At 27.0% G+C, this 13,816-nt stretch overlaps 1 protein-coding gene and 1 long non-coding RNA gene across 6 annotated transcripts in view; one reads left to right on the forward strand and one right to left on the reverse strand.

Annotated features, from left to right (window-relative positions):
• LOC103577517 (autism susceptibility gene 2 protein) overlaps positions 1-13,816 on the reverse strand; it is a 48,684-nt gene that overhangs the window by 19,533 nt on the left and 15,335 nt on the right. The window contains exon 1 of one of the 4 annotated variants that reach the window (XM_053737151.1): positions 23-576. The exons of 1 other annotated variant lie outside the window; for it this stretch is intronic. The gene's annotated coding sequence lies outside the window, so the exon portion shown is untranslated. Of the gene's footprint in view, positions 1-22; positions 577-13,816 lie in introns of those variants that run through there. 2 more of the 4 variants (XM_014444231.2, XM_053737152.1) reach the window with 2 other exon arrangements.
• Positions 1,238-4,162, forward strand: LOC128667419 (uncharacterized). 2 transcript variants are annotated; one of them, XR_008403379.1, is made up of 6 exons: positions 1,238-1,434; positions 1,709-1,825; positions 2,054-2,591; positions 2,665-2,747; positions 3,060-3,196; positions 3,700-4,162. It is a non-coding gene; the product is annotated as an uncharacterized LOC128667419 (long non-coding RNA). The 2 variants fall into 2 exon arrangements; XR_008403380.1 differs by lacking the exon at positions 2,665-2,747 and having other exon boundaries at positions 1,243-1,434.

Genomic DNA, 13,816 nt, shown 5'->3' on the forward strand with positions numbered 1-13,816 from the left:
TATATATAGGTATATATATTACCTAGATTAAATCCTGCATGCCACAGTGCGCTTGACTTGCTCAATGAACAAAAAATCTAAAACCCAAGAAAGATAACTGACGTAGAGAATTATTTAATAAATAAATAATTATAATTATCACAACAGATATACGGGAGCTTGATGTTCAGGACAGGGCCTGGGCCCTATCGGCTGTACGCGTTCCGATAAAAATGTACCCGAAGAAGGCACGTACACCGATTGTTTGGAATGGCGGACCGAACGGGCACGCACGGTTGCCGCATCGTGTGGTAAAAATGGCCGCGACCTGTCCCCGCACAACTAGAAAACCCCCGCTGTTTAAAACTCCGGCTGGCGTTTTATCCACGGCACGGGGCCTGTCCGTAAGCCCCGAGCCTCGACGACACCATGGCCCAAATCCGCCTGTCTAATTCTTCACTTTTATCTTTATCTATCTGTATCACAATGTCGTAATAACACATCCACACTATCTCTGTATTTATATATACATATATAATATATGTATATGTCTTTCTCTATATATCTATATATATAATATATACACGACGGTAGATCTCCAGACCAGGCTTTTAAAGCTCCCTTAAGTTGGCGGGGGGAATTCGATTTTTGGCAAATTTTTTTTAGCAATTCGTTTGTTCGTCGATTGTTCGTCAATGTTCGCTATAAATAATTATTTGTTCGTTCTTTATTTTTTTTTAAATAAATTTTTAAAAATTTATTTGAAGTTAGCGGTGACTATACTCATTTTCTATCTTTTTTAATTTTTTTTCCATTTATCTTGATTTGTTTGTTAATACCCCACCAAAAATAGCGTTTGTTTGTTTGTTTTTATATTTATAATTAATTATTAAAATTTTAATTATGCCCGTTGATCTAATAGTAGTTGTGCGCATGCGCAAGTGTCTGCTCTAGGTTTAAAATTTTTTATTGTTTTCATTATTATTTATGTTTTAATTAAATTAGTAATCTTATCAAGTAATTATCAAATCCTGTTGATCATCTAGCACATCGTAAGAGTATCCAGGTATTTATCGGAGAGAAATGTCAATAAGCCACAATAAAATATGAAACGAAAGAGTCCTCAAAGAATCTTAGAAAACCACTTTTAATATTATTATTATTATCTTTATTTATTTAATATTTAATACACTCGACTAATTATTTTGTTTTATCAATATTAATTATGTATTAAAAATACTGAAAACATTTTAATGTTATTTTCATTTACTCTTTTATAATTTACCGCTCTGTTTTGTAACTTACGTGGTGTGTCACCTATTATCAAGTATTTTAACTTGCCGTTCAACTAGTATTTTTGTGTTACACAGTTGGTCTCATAAATAGTTGGTAAACCAATTACTAAATTACAAGTATCATCGAAGTCAATAATAAATAAATATAATATTGGAGCAGGTTTGTAAAATTAAACTAATAATTAATTATTTATTTAATATTAGAGTAGACTTATACAATTGAAGTTATTAATTATTCATTTGCGCAATTTTTATAAATTTATATTTTGCGTCTACATTGAGACTCAAAATAACTTAGCCTAAGAAATTTGATGAAAATTTTAATTAATATTTATTATTAAACATCATTTTATAATTAAAGATGTTTTTCTAATTTTTTTTTTTTTTTTTTTTTTTTTTTTTTTCCAAATATTAAAATTTTTTTTATTTTTCAGTTTTGAAAACAATATTTTTATACCACTTATCAAAATGGAGCTCAACTCTATAATGTTTCACCAATCGGATGTGATTCTTTCATCTAATCTCCAACATTATTTGTCCTTCATTTATATGTAAGTATATTACCATTAATTATTAGTATTATTATCAATAAGTTTTTGAACTCTGAAAATTTTTTGATCAGTACCCTGATTAAGAAAAATGATTTGCTTGATGTTGAGTGTATATCTATATATTAGTCGATTCAAATTGTTTTGAATCATTCCAAATTATTTTTGTTGATCAGGGTAACAGTTATATTTTATGATTATATTATTATATCGATTATTTTTTCTATACAGAGTTGACTAGAGAGGCTATGCAAACTGGAATCCGGGATGTAGACTCACTGAGTCACTGGTGATAATTGGTACAGTAGATAATATAAGTTGATCGTTGATGATGGACCGATCGGAAAGAGTTTTTTGGCTATTGAGACTATTATTAATTAAGAGCGTTTCGATTATGCTGGTGCGGAGAAGAAAAAGTTCTGTATCTACATTGCTATCGGTCAAATGAGATCTACAGTAACTTGGATCGTGAAAATAGTGACGGCACTGCTATTAACTATTCTATCATCGTATTCGATACCGTGTCTGATGCTGCTCTTTTCTTACACTTTTTTGCCATGTGCCATGGCAGAACTTTTTTTTTGTGACAACGGCAAACATGTCTTCATTATTTATGATGATTTGTCAAAATCGGTAATTGCTTACCATTAAATACTTTTATTTTTGAGACGACCTTTAGGAAATGATGCTTAGCCTCGTCATGTATTCTATATTCATTCTCGTTTTCTTGAAAGAGCAGTAAAATCCATTAAATGTACATAAATAATTGGTGAGTGAAATGAATAATTTATTAAATGAAAAACATGAATAAAATACGTTATTAAATAATCATATGATATTAGAGTTCGGACCGTCAATAATTTCCAGATGTTTCATCAAAAAAATAATAGTTAAAAAAAAATGCCTTTAGTTTTCCAAATTTTCAGTTAAGTATTTATAATTTTTTTCATAAATAATTCGTAAAAACAGATCAAAAATCATTATATAACTGTCAGTTTTTATTACTGAGTAGTATGACATTGAAATTCATAGGCCTCGACCATTTTTGGATATTTTGGAAAATGAATTATTTAAAGAAAAAGTTGTTTTTTGGAATATCTAGATGTATACGTTTTTATTAAAAGTTTTTTATAAATTTTTTCTGAAAAAACAACAAAATTATTATGTTTATTTGTTTCTATTGCTGAGTAGTAAATACGAATCATATTTTTTGTTAATAAAAGAATTTTGTTTTAAGTTTGATTCAGAATTACAATAACCAAGTTAGTTTTTCCATCCATCATGGCAAAATACGAGGACTCGTCAAATTACTTTAATCATCCATGGGATCCAATGACTTTGAGGCATACGTAAACATAGTTGCATTTCAACAAGGTAAATTTTAAATTGTTTATGAACCTGACATTTACAATCTAATGATAATCATATTTGTTTTAGCAAGTAAATTATATCAAGAAAAAATTTATTTTTTAATTCAACTTATAAATATTCAATTTTGACATGTATCCATTTCATAAATTTTTTTCTTTATTATAATTTATTTATTCAAAAAGAAAAAAAATTGTTTATTACATGTCTATACCAGTAAGATAAAAAAAGTCTCAGATCATTGTAATTGTTGGCTGAGGCGAAGCTGAGGCTGACAAACTTGTGATCTGAGACTTTTTGTATTTTACTGGCCTAGGTATGTAATATATATATATATATATATATATATATATATATATGTGTGTGTGTGTATATATATATATATAAGTGCGCGCGCGCGTGTGTGTGTGTGCGTGTGTGTGTGTGTGAAAATTATTAGATATCGGCTATTTTCAGACACAATTTAATTAAATCATTTAAATAGTAGGCTTATGATTTATATTTTACAGGTGCAACGCTTTTACTGGGACTTCCTTGATAGTAAAAACTATTTGACTGTCTCCGAAGCCGATGAGTTACTCCAAGCGAGCAAACTTCGGATTAATATGTAGAATGATGATATCAAAGACAATAGAAATCGTTAGATTTCTATTTAAGAGTGATATGTAGATTTCTATTCATATTTGATAGTCGTCTATTAGTGTACGGTTGACTGAAGTAGTTTCTTAATAAGTTTTTAAATCTTTTAAGTATACATATTGTCATTATAACTTTAATGTCTCATTTATTCCTTTTTTTTTAACTTAATTAGTGTAACTAGAAACCATTAGATGTCTGTCACTTCTAGTTATGTCTTGAGAAAAAAAAAGTAATTATGTAAAATTATTCTAAAAATTTAGGAAAATCTAAAATAAATCTATTAAGTTTATGAAAATTTTTACTCTTAATAAATGCAATATTTCGTTAATTAATTTTATACTGAGAAAAATAGTAATTTTTTCAACAGTTAATGGAAAAAATTTTCTTAAATTTGCTTGTTTTTTAATTACTACCCAATTCATTCATTGTTATGTATCAATTAATATGACAAGAATCACAGCTTTAAATAAAACACAAAAGACACCCAATAACTGGTGCAAACTATTTGACATTTTTTGGACAAGATTAAAACTATATGTTATTGTTTTAGAGTAAATCAGTAAAAAAAATATATGTATATATTCATATAATATGGTTTCTTATAATGGTTTTTTGCAATTTATTATCGATACAAATTTATATCAATTTACATTCTATTGTTATAATAATAATATTTACTTATATTTTAGATGATGAAAATGTCCACATTTTATATTATGCGTGACGTCAAAATTAAATCTATTGGTATAAAAAATGTCATTGATGATCAAATCATATTGTGTTGGTGATAGTTATTAAATTTTAAGACTTTAGTATAATCAATTTTTATAGTTTCTTCGTCATTGATCCTCAGCTATATTACTTGATTATTATCTATTGAAAAATGATAAGCAATATAAATAGTAATTAGTATGCGGCTAACGACAATAATTGATCAAAAAAATTAAGTTTAGTTACTTAAATTCTAACTATCATTGATTATTTTTCTAATTCTCCTTTACGTTACCACCTTAGCCACATCAATTTCAACAAAATTTTATGTTTGACATCTTTTTTTTTTCGTTAAAATTTGAAATAAACAAATGTTTGTACTGATTCTATGCTTTTTTATATTGGTCTATTCACTATGAATTTAATATTTACAATGGCTTACTTTTCAAAAAGACATGATGGTTTCGAAATATCGAGGTGATTCGACTAGTTGTAATTTCTTGAATAACATAGTTTTATAGGTCTAAACATTTATTTATTTTTTTTTTTTTCAATTAAAAATATCTTTTTTACCTTTACTGCATTTATAGAAAGTGGATCAGTTCATTAAAAATGTATTTGAAGTTTTATGAAGTACAAATAACAATGAAAAAACCTAAATTATTTACAAAAGCCCACTCAAAAGACCCCCTATAATATATATTTTACATATACATAGGTGCTCTACATAGTTAAATTTCCAGGTAAGAATAACGAGCGACTCCAAAGAATTAGATTTTTAATTATTAATAAAATTAATTTATCTTTAATAATGTAAGACACTAGATAACAATGGAAACATTAAAATATCAAAGAATGCACAATTCTTTAAAAAAAAATAATTTATGTAAAAATATTTTATTCACAATAGTCTAATTAATTATCAAGTATTTCAATCTGAAATTATTTAATTTTAAATAATTAAATACGAAATCGCATTGGTTATGGTAGCCACGTGGTTTACTTAGTAATAAATGAAATATTTTTCCAATTCAAAATTTAGCTATTTATATAGATATTGTACCTATTGTTATTGAAACTTTTATAAAAAAATTATTTTAATTGAAATTTTCAAATATTGAGTCATGCACTTGTGCAATGAAAATTAATTAATACATTAAATGTTAGACAGGAGTGTAACGACGCCTATAACTTAAACAGTTTATTCATGTAAACTTTAATGCATAATTTTAAACAAGAAGTATTCAAAATTATTAAAAATCAACTTAGTATCAGAAAGGAATGTTAGTAATTAAAAACCCTGAATGAAATTCTTAGTAGTTGATTGACAGCTAGATAATAAATTAAAATATCAATGAAGGTCTTTTTTTCTAACTGACATAATTAATGCAAAAATCTTTTACTTATTATGATCAAAATGATGTGTTTTTTTTTTTTTTTTAATACAAATTATTTTTTTACTTATGATCAAATTATCCGCTGCATAGGTTATGGTTACCACGTGGTCGTTACTTTTATATGATTATTTTCCCAGATTCAAACCAGAATAAAACAGAAATGTATCAGCATAAAAAACGAATAAAAGCAAAAGCTAATACAGTTTAATGTTCTTTATTGATTAGATCGATAAGATTTATATATGCATATAATTTTAAATTAACACTTACTAACATAATTTATAGCAGGTGATATTTATCATTTGATTGTTGTATTAGCAGCTTGTGCATGATAAAATAATCGGGATATATATTTACATCTATGGTTTTTTCATAAATGTTAACACTTAACTAATGCAAGTAAACATTTTTTCAACTATTCATTTTATTGTATTTTTCTTGAGTCTAAAATTTTCATTATACTAATTAATTTTGAGATTTTAATTCTGATCCATAATCTGAATCTAAATTTACGTCAAAATCTAAAAACTCTTGAACTTTTTCCTTATATTATTCTTTGCAGTTCCAACAGTATACCAAATAACGGAGTATAAAATGAAAATATATTAGTTAATAAAAATTTGTAATATTAATTTATATTTAATAATAAATCAATTACCTTGCATAAACGTTAGAAATTAACATTGTATTTTACAGCATTTCCAAATATTATATTCATATCATCAGCTACTTAACTAACCGTAATATACTTTTTTTGTATTATAAATGTAATTTGTAATAAAGTAACATCAGTTTCATAGTTGGCTCTTGTTGTTTTTTACTAATCCGATAAAAGTACCTCATAATTGAGTCTTATCTTACTTTTGATTTCTTCTAACATTACAGAATAGTTGGCACAAATCATTCTGTAAAATATTGAATTATTTTAGTCCTAATAAAAGACAGTTTTTTCTTTCACTTCGAAGGCTCAGATAATACTATCTCCTCTGGATCGTTCTCTATACCTCTATTATCTACAAACGATGTTCGTCGTTTATGCATGACAAATTAACTGTACAACAATTATTATTTAAATTAAAAAACAATCATGATATAGATTATTTAAATAACGACAAAAACAGTAATATTTAACTTAAAAAATAATTTTGATTGTATAAAAAAAATGATTAACAAAGACCTACGGCTTCCTGTAAATATAATAATTTAACGATTTTGTTGATGTCTAAAATGAATCAAATTTATGAATAAAAAAAAAAGAGATTTAGTATTTCTATTTATTAACTGTTTAAAAAACTTACTCATTATTTAAAAAAATGAAATTATTTATTTATTTGTTTAACATTATAAAACATTTATTTTTTCTGTTTAACATATTAATCTTGTAGTATAAAACATTTTAAAATTACGTCATAATATAATAATGATAATAATAATTTTATTTATTTTATAATCGTAAAACTTAAATAGATTTTACACTTAATGACTTTTTATTACTTTTGGCAACAACCTTAACACTAAGTTTTCATAAATGTAATTGAGCAAAAATATTAATAATAATCGAAGTATAGAGATTTCCAATATCACTTGTATCCACTTATTGCATTTTTTTAAATACTTGCTAAAGCTGCAAAAAAAGAGAAAATAAAATCTTTAATAATTCAATTACATGATTGACACTTAAAGATTATGATAATTTAAGACTAATTTTTATCCTAATACTAAGAATAGTCACGTAGTTCTTGGATTAAAACGAATGTAGTAAAAAAAAGAAAAGAAGAAGAAAAAAGTAGCAACCATTAATATAAACGAGTTTAATTCGACTATATGTTTATTAATTGAAATAGAATTTTAAAAGAAAGATTTCATTTAAATGGTAGCGAACAAAGTATGAATCAAATACTTTAATTAATATAAGTTTTTTTTTGGAGTTAGCAGTTATCTAAAAATTGGTAACCTACTTTATGACAAATAAATTATAGAAAAAAAAAACATTGATTTATTTTAAAAAAGGCTTAAACTAAGATAAGAGACCTAATACTCGATCAGGGAACTAGTACCCGATCACTCATGTATTTGTATATCTATATTTAGAACAATTTAGTAAATATAGATATACAAATATATGGAGTGATCGGGTACTAGTTCCCTAATTGAGTATTAGGTCTCTTACCTTATAAACAAAAGTAAAAAATTTATTTTTTTATGGTTTATTTGTGATAAAACAAGTTTCAAAACTTAATTAACCGTATTATTTTAATACCAATATCAAATAGTTTGAACATATCGATTCCGAGGATTTTTAACTTTTGAAATTAAAAAAATGAAATGTTTGAAGCATAAATTTGTTATTAGAAAATTTATATTAGAGTGGTAATTATGATTTAAATGTGTACTATAAAAAAGAGCTGAATTTAATTTGTCGTTATGAAATATTTTTTAGTCATAGAAACTTTAAACAGAAAAAAATAAAATTTAATACACTTATTAGTTTTTATATTGTTTTCAAAATTCAATATGAGCTGACTTTGTTAATAGTTATTTATAATTTTTATTGTGAACCGAAACAAAAAATTATTTTTAGTGTTACAATAAAAATTTCTCTTATAATATAATTGATCGAACAAATAAAAGAAAATTATAGAAATTTGAAGAAATTACCTGAAATATATAAATATATTTTTCTTTTTTACAGTGAGAATAAAGTGTAAAAAATCCCATGAGGTACAATTTTCGTGCGTTCACTAATAAATTTAGACTTTTCTAGTTGGTCATTGTAGAATCGCCAATTTCCTGTCAAGTTTCTACAATATGTGATGTAGTGAAAAGAGTTATAACCAATAACCCCTGTCAAGCTATAATTAAAAAAAAAATCATATAGAAACAAATCATTTGTATTTCAGATGTAATAAAGATGTACCAACCGATAACTAAATTTTTTTGATGAATGTGTTTCATTTAAATCCAAACACTTCGGTAATTCACCAAGTTTACATGAAGTTCCATCTTTTTCATTTACCGATTTTACGTCTAATTCAATGTAAATATATCGATTAAGTGTCGTTTTACAGGTTGTTTGTTTTTTTTGGCAGCTTGTGCAAAATTTATTATAAGCTATGCTTTTAAAATGTAATGCTTCTTGCAAACATTTAAACCCTTTTTCCATGATTAAATTATAATTTGCAGTCAAAACCGGTATATTACGTTGATAATCTTGGCAGCCGAATGATGAACATGAATTATTTTCGAATGCACTTGGTTCACTTGTAAATAATTTAATCCACAAACTATTCACGTTATCTACACAATTAATACAACGATTTACGTTTTTAGTTTTACGATTGGCAATATTCATTTGATTTTGTGTGCATTCAGTGTCTTGATAGATAGGATGTAAAATAGAAAATCGTTTAACATAGATATCTTTTTTTAATCCTGTTGACATAAAATCGGTAACAAAATTAAAAGTGGAATTTGAAGAATTGCTAACAAAATTATTAAATTCTTCATTTTGTAAACATCCATAGAAAATCAACTGAACAATACTGTCGAATGGGCACGTATTGAAAGCAAACCAGGATTCATTTTGAAAAAAGACAGGTCCGCTTTTATTACCATTTTGTAATAAAAATTCTTCTTTTTTGTTTGAAGGCGCCAAATTGTTTATTAAATTGATTTCGGGAAAACTTTTGAAGTATTTACCTTCCTTTTTAATCATTCTTAAATTTTTTTCCACAGCGGCATCGAAACTGTTTTCATTCAATGGTGAATTATTATCGGAACAATAACTGTGATCAAGATTAACTAAATTATTTAAATTCGGCTGATATAAATTTTCGTTATTTTCATTTGCGCTACAATCAATATTATCTAAAACGTTATTATTATCAATTTCAGAAGAATTAAATGACTCAGTATTAAAATTGGTGGGAATATCTTCATTGAATAAATGACAATCTGAATCTAACCAATCACAGTCGTTGTGCTTCATATCATATCCTTGTCCATTCCAATTTTCATTGAGTAAATTATCGTTAGGTTCGCAATCTTCTTTGCATAATTCGTCTTCAGGATTACTATTTATTTTATCATTTTTTTGCTTATTAGCATGGTAATTCTTAACGAATTTTAACAATTCGCGTTCAAAAATTTTGACACCACCATCAATAAGTTTAAGATGAGCTTTAACTAAGTAATCAACACGTGCAGGGAGAGAAATCATTTTACCTAATAACTCTTTCAATTCTTTAAACGCTTGCTCTATGTACGCAGAAGTTGCTCGTAAACTCGTGTAATGAATACAAACTTTCGTCCATAGCGGAAACTCTCTCACTTCTTTAAGTAATGAATCTTTAAATAGAGGTACATAAAAAGTGTTTAAATTATTAATATCATTACTACCATCAGAATGAACATTCAATGAAAAAGCGACAAGATTATTTATCCAACTTGAAATAGTAGTGTCTTTTTCTAATAAATCAGTATTGGTCTCTCGGCGTAAAGTTTCATTTTTTTCTTGATCAAACTCCATAGTTTTAATTTTGTCTTCAATATTATTAATAAAGTCTTGAGATTCATTTTTGGCAATCAATTTTTCCAACTCTGACCTTGCTGCTTTTGTAGTTATCATTTCGCCATCAAAATCAACAATAGAATCATCATATTCGGTGCCACAGACAATCAAAATTAATACAAGGATTCTTTCAAAATCTTTTAAATTATTACAATCCATCAATAATGCAACACTGTATAAGTAAAATGATTTAATTCTTGGATGAATAACCGATTTCCAACATTTCCAGCCACTTATAGCATGAATAAAATGAGCCGTATCCAATCTGATAAAAGTTTTTACAGAGTCAAGTGAAGCACCGTTTTTGACATGTTGAAAACACCTATTAACGTAATCAAATAAAGAAAAATTATTGCAAGCTAAACAGGAGGCATTTAAAAGGACACGAGATCCATCACAGACTACTTCTGTCGGAGGCGAAACTTTACTAAGCCAGTTTTCTAGTCCAAATTTGATGGTCTTAGTGTCATGAATTTCCGATAAAATTTGATAAACAGATTGTGAAGTATTACTAAAATTAATTACGATTTGGTATAAAAAAATACTACTCGTAGTTTTATTTTTGCTGTCTAGAAATTTTTTTGCAAGACCTCCTGTAGCATCAATACAAACAGAAGAATAGTGTCTGTGAAGACGCCTGTATTCGTTATAACAATGGATTTGTTGCGGTGAAACATAAAATACTGAAAAAGGCGTATCAATTACAACTTTTATAAAATTTTGATGAGCAGGATTATCGTCCTCGTTGATACGATAAATAGCTTTAATCAAATCTCTCCGATCTTCTGGCTTGACATTCAACTTTTCTTCCTTAGATTCTTTCTTTACTTGATATAAAACATTAGAATTGAATAGAACAGGACATTGAGTACTACCTGGTTTTAACAGATCTTTAGCTTGCTCCAAAATAGTTCCCTTAACTCCATTTGCATCGATCATAGTTTTAAACATTTTTCTTCGCTCGGCTTGCAGTGGCCTTGTAACTTCATCATGAACTTCAAAACGAGTATCCCGGCATCGAAAATTAATAAAAACAGAACCTTTGTCCCCAGGATTGTTTTCGATGTAACCAAAAATAGGATTATTGCACACTTTACTTTTGCACTTGCCAATAAATGTCGCATAATAATTTCCATTTTCATGAATTGTGCCTTTTTTAAATACAAAGGCACACGGTAGTTCAAACTGATGCCATAATTCAAAGGCAATAGTGTCAGTCCACACTTTCGGCTGTAACCTAGGATTTTTACAACTATTGTCTTTTTTATACATACATTCCCAAACACCTCTAGCAATTTCAACATGAAAACATGGAACATCATCCCGCTCTTTAGCATATAGTTTATTAAAATAATCCTTATCGCTATTATCATCACTGTCATCATTATCATTATTATCATTGCTGTCATTGTCATCATCATCATTATTACTATAAGTGAATTTTTTCTTAATTATTTGGGAAAAATATCCACATTCTTTTCTTGCTCTAGTCAAAATCCCCCTACGATTGTCTTTTATGTTGGTCCTAACTGCTGCAGTATTCCATTTACCCACAAATTCTGGTTCCTTGGACATTTTCGACCATACCTCAGCAGAGTATGCTGGCAAGGTATCTGAACAGAAGTAGCTCATATATCTTTTTATAACAGCTATTGAGTCCTCATCTGATACAAGCAGTGGTCTCGGCATTATTGAGTTAATGATTGATAAAACCTGAAATGAAAAGAAAAAAAAAATTAATTGACGTCCATACAGCATCAATTTATTTTTTACTTAAAATAATAATTTAAGTTAATATATTTAAGCAAATAATCCGTTTACCACAATTTAAGTTAAGTGATCAACGTAGAAAATAATATTTATTTTATTATAAATAATTATTATGTAAAAATAATTGTTATAAATAATTATTATATAATAATTATTTATAAAAGAAAGGAATTAAAATGTTTTCGTCAGCCTGATTACTATGCATCTAATAAATATTTTAATAAATAAATATTTCCTTGGATTAGATTTTAGAAATAATAGGTTGTATCACCTAATTTATCGACTGATAATAACCCAAGTGTCACACTTGCCTTTGTGACATCTATAAGATATCCCTGATAGCCAGGGTGGCGACCTGCCGCCAAGTTGGCCTTTCCATAAATTGATCGCAACTTTCCAAGAGACTTGTCGACAACTTGTAGTCAATACAGTTACAAAAGCTGAAAGTTGTCGACAACTCGTCGTCAAGTTGTTCGCAACTCATTTACACCAACTTTCTCGTCAGTAACTCTGGCTATCAGGAATCAGTTTTTAGGCAATTTTGTGCTACATCGATAAGGCACCAACATGTTGACAAAACGATCAGAAATTTATGTCACCGAAAAAATATCTACTTAAAAGACTTGACACAAATGACGACAAAAAGTGAAAAATTACAAATAGTAGCTAATAAGTCATCTAAACGACTTTTTAATTGACATAAGACAGGAAAAACAACACAAATTTTCGCTCCGGGACTAACATTTGCATGTTGTATTTACACCGAAAAAGGTGACTTTGAGACAAAAGAAAATTTGCTTTATCCTTTTAAAGACATCTTAAAGTTGGGTGTATGTTACTTGGGAATTAATTATTTCTAATAGAATTTGATTTAAATATTTAATTTTACTATGTGCAAAAAAAAAAAAAAAATTATTAATGATAATTTTTTTACTGTTTGCAAAACTAGCTACTTACCAATAAACTCCAATTAATAATTTTGCTGAACTTTTCCTTGTTGTCACTGGGAAAATTCATCTTAAAAAGGTGTTCGAATAAATAAAAAAATCTGAAATTAATAACAATAAAATAATTAATCAGTTCCCACGATGCCTAAAACGGAATTAAAACGTTCCGATCATAAAATTAAAAACGATGTAATTTTAAAGAGAAATTTTTATTTATTACTTAAAATTGGGCGCTTTCCATACATAAAAATCGCAATCAAACAATACGCAAACATAAGTTTGAATATTCTTAATGCATATCTTTATATATGCAAATAAATCCTGATTTCCCTCGTTTACAGCATCGGGCGTAAACGGCTGGGCCGATTTCGCTAATTCTTTTTTTGTTGTATCTGTTATTATCAGGTCGGCTAGTAAAATTATAAATATAAATTTCAGCTTGAAATAATTAACAATTCAATAAACTGTGACTTCTATAATAACATTTGAACTACTCCAAGAATCGCCAAGATCATAAATACTTACACATTTATAATTAAAAAATAAAATGATGTAAAAATTATTAATAGCAGTACTAATAATTAATGGTAAT

Source organism: Microplitis demolitor, chromosome 3 (assembly GCF_026212275.2).
Source record: "Microplitis demolitor isolate Queensland-Clemson2020A chromosome 3, iyMicDemo2.1a, whole genome shotgun sequence".
Taxonomy (NCBI): Eukaryota; Metazoa; Arthropoda; class Insecta; order Hymenoptera; family Braconidae; genus Microplitis; species Microplitis demolitor.